At 35.7% G+C, this 5935-nt stretch overlaps 1 long non-coding RNA gene across 1 annotated transcript; it reads left to right on the top strand.

The window, feature by feature from the left end:
• The first annotated feature begins 710 nt into the window (after nt 1–710).
• On the top strand, nt 711–2210 carry LOC107838955. The gene is made up of 2 exons (XR_001664918.2): nt 711–1740; nt 1814–2210. It is a non-coding gene; the product is annotated as an uncharacterized LOC107838955 (long non-coding RNA).
• The last annotated feature ends 3725 nt before the right edge of the window (nt 2211–5935 follow it).

Genomic DNA, 5935 nt, shown 5'->3' with positions numbered 1-5935 from the left:
GATCTTAAATAAAATTACAACATTATTTTATTTCGAATAAAAACTTTTCAAAATATTTATCTAGGTAATTTTGTCATTTTAAGTAGCGATTATATATTCTTGTATTCATATATACAAGATCGTATAATTTTTTTTAACTTAAATAATTATTTTACTAAACAAAGAAGTTAGGATTCAATTAGTTGTCAATTTATTTTAAATTTGAGAAAATATGCGAAAAATACGTGTACTCAGACAAAATTTGCAGTTACGCACCTTAAACTTTGCGGGGGGTGGGGGTGTGTGTGTGTGGGCCATGACTATTTTTAACTATATTTAACTGGTATATATTTGCCCCTTATCAAACATTTTTTTCATGCGCTCAATGTGTGTGAAATATACGTAGTGATTCAAGTGTCAAATATATGCCAGTTAAATACGGTAAAAATAGTCTAGGGGTCATAGAACCCCTACAAAGTTTAGGATGCATAATTACAAATTTCACCAAAATATAGGCTTGCACTTTTTTTCCTTTAAATTTTAATTCAATTTATTTAATTTGACCTTAATTGAAATCTATTGGACCACAATTGTAATTCAATTGGTCAATCATTTTTCTATATGGTCAAAATTTAAATAAAAAATGACTAAAATTCTAACCTAGGACTATTTATTAAACAACCTAATCCCAAACAGCCTAATATACTCTCCTTCTCTCCCCATCCCCCCACCCCGTTTTCTAGAAACAATAATATCAACAGTCCACCAGCATTATACCACACTCCAAGGCCAATAGCTTCCCACCGACCATCCAGGCCCAATCCCTCACACCCCTTATATTCCCTTAACCCGAAACAACCATATCAGCAACAATAAATAACCGCGATAGCAACAACTTCAACAACAATGACTGCAACCCCAACATCGAATGACTAATCCCGTACAAACGTAATGCAATGCACCGCCTTAAAAACTCTTTCTTTTAACGTCAGTGCATGTCCAGCATGAGATACGAACCTCAAAGGTTCTAGAGGCTACTACGTATAGCATTTTGATTAGTCCCTTTTTTCTGAAAAATTCTAAAATTCGTACCAAATCATACAGTCCAGTTCATAGCCTTATCCTTTAAGGATTTTAGAATTTTGCAAAGTCCCACATGCTCAAATTTCATTTAGTTTTGTTCCTATATACCCTCACTATTAGTCGATGAAGGTTAATAATGTTCTAAAGCAAGAACCCCAATATAAGTAAGGGATTTGGCTAAATAACAAGGTTTTTTTCCAATGAAAAGGGCTAAAAAGTTCTCTTTATTCGGTTAGGATATTGGAATTCAGTTTCCAGCCTTAGAGTAGTGAGAATTCCAGCTCAATTTTTATTTTCTTATCGTTCTCGAATCAAGTAGAGCAGTGAAGTCGTTAATCAACTTCTTGTTCCAGTTGGCTTAAAAAAAAAGTTAAACGCTTCTTCCACTTTTAGTTTGTTTTTTAAAATTAACTTTGGGTATGGCCCTTTTATTTATTAAAAATAAATTTGTACAAGAAAAGACTCAAGTGAGCCCAAACGAAAAGGGACTAAAAAGGAAATAAGCCCATAACATTGTGGCTGAAGACCCGACAACCTTGTCCTAAGTTGAAAGCTTCCAACAATCTTCCGCAAATGGCGTCGCTTGAGCAACACCACATTTACTCTGCTTCGATTGTGGGTTATCAACCTTGTTGGTAATCTTCCCAAGATGGAGCTTGTCTTGTTTAACTCACAAAGGTATTACCATTTTCCTATCTTCAATGATTTATTGATATACAACTTTCTTTAGCTCATTTTCCTACTTCTTTAGATGTGATGGAAGAGGGAGGACTATGGTTGTTTTTACTGAGATGCTGAGTCACTGCCACCAATGAATTTATTACTTGTGAGTAGCTAGCATTATAGATCTCTTCCTTTCCTTTTTCTTGAGAACATCTCCTTGAGCAAGATGCCCATATGCTCCTTTTCAAGATTATCTTCATCAGTGGCTGCACATAATCTTCCCAACTGACTCCATGACCCTCATTTTTTTTTGGTGACCCTTTTTGTAAGATGACATAGCATAGGCTAGGTAGCTTAAGTCTCATAGGTATGTGAGCCTTAGGATGGCAAGACTCTCTGTACATATCATATCTGTGAGCCTGCAGTATTTTGGATCTGTATCTAATAATGACTGCTGTTGTTTATCTTCTTTGTTTTTATCCTCAGTATTGTTACCTGTGCTTTATCCATGCTCATAATTTTCTTGCATTCTGTTGGTGGCTGTTGGAATGATTGAAACTGCATGTGTTGTTCCTGCTTAATAGCCATACCTGCTAATTTATCTGTTAATTAATTTGCTTTCCTGAAAATATGTTTGATAATCACATGCATTTCCATTTGCAATTTAATTATTTCCTCCACAATCTCCACTATTTTTCAAAGGATCTTCCACTCCTGCATTACTATGTTTCTTAAACTGAGTGAATCAGTTTCTAGAATAACATTTTAGAGCATTCTACATCTACATTCTCTCAGACCATTAAGCATACCTCTAGCCTCTGCTTCCTTGTTTGTATCTATGCCTATTGGTCCTACTGCTGCAACTATCAGGTTTCTGTGAGTATCTCTAATGCAAAATCCATAAGCATTTTCACCTCGATTTTCTCTACTCACCCCATCTGAGTTACACTTAGCCCATCCAATCTCTGGGAGTTTCTATTTCACCAGAAAATAGTGTAAACTAGGTTTGTATCTTTAAAGCTTTTGAACTATACCCCCCACCCCACTCTTTTGGAATCTCCAGCCATGGATAATTTAGTTTAATGAACTGATATATAGTATTTAAACTTGTAAAACAAAGTCTTTCATAACTATATACCTTATCAGGTAGTCTGGAATTTCTCCTTTTCCATAATTCCCACAAAAGAATAGGAGGAATCTCCTTTAATCCTGCTTTCAACTTCTTTGAACCTTGTACAATCCAAAAAATTGTGATTACTTGTTGAAGATGCATATTGTCCATCTTAATACCTGCGCATGAAGCAAACTGTTTCCATAGCTTTAGAGCCGTGGGAGCTGTTAGAAAAAGGTGGGACATGGTCTCTTGTTGAAACTCCTCACAACAATAACATCTGGAAACAATGTTAATGTTCATTCTTCGGGGATTGTTTTCTGTTGCTATTCTCCTTTTCCACAGTCTCCAATGAAAGAAACTAATCTTAAAAGACAGGCATTTTATCCACATATTATTAGTCCATTGTTGTTCCTCGCTTTTGGCCCTCAAAATTTTAAATGCTGACTTAACAGAGAACCTCCCACTTACATTCCCATCCACCAAATTGAATCATTACCGTTCTCCACTAAGGTCGGGCTGATGTTGGTAGTAATATGATCTGTCATCTCCTCAGATATAAAAAGTAGCAACTTTCTCCTATCCCATTCTTCATTCCTTATAAATTCCTTCACTTCTATCTCCCCCTCTCCTCTAATATCATCCTCCAAAAAATATAGAGCACCCAATTTGGTCCAATTATCAAACCAAAAGATCACATTTCCTGATTTTAATTGCCACCAGATTTCATGTTCTATTTCTTCCCTTACACTTATCATTTTTTTCTAAACCTGTGATGCTCCTGACGCTGTCGCAATGGAGGAATGATGTTTCTTATAATAATTATTCCACATAAAAGCTCCCCACAATGACGATGTTGAAACTTTAAAGTTCCACCACAGCTTAGCTGATATCTAAAGCCAATTCCACCTTCTTTTCGAGGGAAACATTTCCTCCTAGGAAATCCAATGCTTTTCTTTCTCCCCGCCCCCCCTATTTTGCTCTAAAAATTTTTAGCAAAAGTTTTATATAAATGAACTCCCTTAGGGGGGCTCATAGCTGCAAAAAGATAAATAGGCATTGATTGCAAAACATGGTTGATCAGAATAAATCTCCCCCCATAAGATAAGAATTTATTCTGCCAAGAGAAAATTCTTCTAACCTCCATCCTTAAGATATCTTCCAAGTATGCTTTGTTTTTCCTCCCATAATAAATAGGACATCCCAAATATGCGAAAGGAAAATTACCCATATGATAATAAAATAAACTACTAAATACGGAATTACTCCTAAGAAACCAAAAATCAGCAACTAGAGAAGAGTAGATGAAGAAGAGAACACACGGATTCAAACCAAAAGAAAAGAAAATTGCATAAATGTAAAGGATAGATAGTGAGAATACACCTATACCAATGAATAGCACCAAGTTGTGTATCAAACACCAAGACACATAACACCAATGGAGGATAACACCACACTTTTAGGTGGACACAAAGGGATCAACTCCTCAAGCACCCACCTTTCTTGCCAAAATGTCAACTCAAGTGAATTCACACTCAAGCTAACCCTAGTTTTAATGTCTTTTCCAAGACCTACACTACAATGGATTTTCCAAGCCCTACACTAAGGAAAGAAAATACAATTTGAGTTTCACTCAATCAATTCTTCAAAACTCTAAGGAAAATAGAAGCCTAATTGTCTATTTATACTTATTGCAAATAAAGACTAAAATACCCTTAATGAAGGGTGCCTCTTTGGAGTGTAAAAGAGGAGTATCAAAAGACTAATATTATGACTGCTTTATTGCTATTTGAACTCTTTAAATATAGATTTTTGACTTTTAGGCTATTTCCCACAAGTTAGCCTACTGCTTGTAACTTTAAAGTATGGTTTATCTTACCAATTAATAGGGTAAAGTAGGTGCCATAATGATTTGTAAATTAGGTGGTGGTAAATTGGTATCAGAGTTTAGGTTTAATGGTATTATTGGTAGAAGAGCAAGTGTTTAGTAGTGTCCCGTGGATTATAAAGATGGCATCGATTTTTGATCTTCGGAAGGCTATAGGCGTTATTATAAGTTCTTCACTTCTTTCACTCATTTTGTGCTAAGATTCTACGTTGATTTCTAAAGCATTCCTCTAACTTGGTTTTTCTCCTTTGTTGATGTCTAGAATATGTGTTATCGCTACATGAGATGAGGGTCTCAAGAATGAGGCTAGAGATCCTGTCACTATTTATGGATGACCTATATGTCATGGAAAACCCAAGTATGTGTCCCTAGCTAGGTTTTAAGATATGGGGCCTTAACCAGAACCTATCCTTTCCCTCATGCCCGAGATTATATTGCCCTATGTAGTGGTGGGCCATGGACTAGCCTAGTCTCCATTGAGGTTTATTTCTTCTTTAGTGTTCAAGGATTCATTTGTTTAAATTTTAGGATTTGCTAGTGGTGCACCATCTGCTAGCACACAATATATAGATAAAAATAGTATTCAGGTGGGGGCACAACCTATAGTTGTGGTTCCTAGATTTAAGGTCCCTCTTGAATTAGCAGTTGCCCAATCGATAGTTACTAAGTCAGTTGTTGCCCAGCATATTGTGTCCATTAAGGAGAATAAGATGTTAGATAGGTTATTTAGATTGACTCTTCGTAGGTTTTCTAGTGCATTGGCGAGGATATATATGAGTTCTTAATTTCTTGTGAGGATAGACTTATAATTTGGACCTAGTTGAGACTCATGGTATGGATACATTAATTTTCAATTAGACTTGGCAACTCGATATTTATGGTAAGGTAATCATGATTCCAGGATGGATGGATCGTTCCAATCGACTTGGACTCAGTTCTCCGAGAAATCTTTAAAAAAGTATATGCCTCATTATCTTAGGGATTATTTAAGGAATAAGTTCTTAAGGCTGGAGTATGGATCCATAATTGCAGTGTCGTATGAGGCTTAATTTTATAAATAGGCTAGGCATACTATTTCTAGTATGAATACTAAATATGTGACAGATTGTTGCTTTGTTCAGGGATTGAGACATCCTCTTCATATGTCTACACAAATTTTAGTTTTTATGGGTAGGTCTTTTGATGAGGTTTCTAACAATTCTTTGGTTATG

This window comes from Capsicum annuum, chromosome 8, assembly GCF_002878395.1.
Source record: "Capsicum annuum cultivar UCD-10X-F1 chromosome 8, UCD10Xv1.1, whole genome shotgun sequence".
Lineage (NCBI taxonomy): Eukaryota > Viridiplantae > Streptophyta > Magnoliopsida > Solanales > Solanaceae > Capsicum > Capsicum annuum.
The sequence above is the reverse complement of the archived record's forward strand: the minus strand, read 5'-3'. Positions and strand labels throughout refer to the sequence as shown.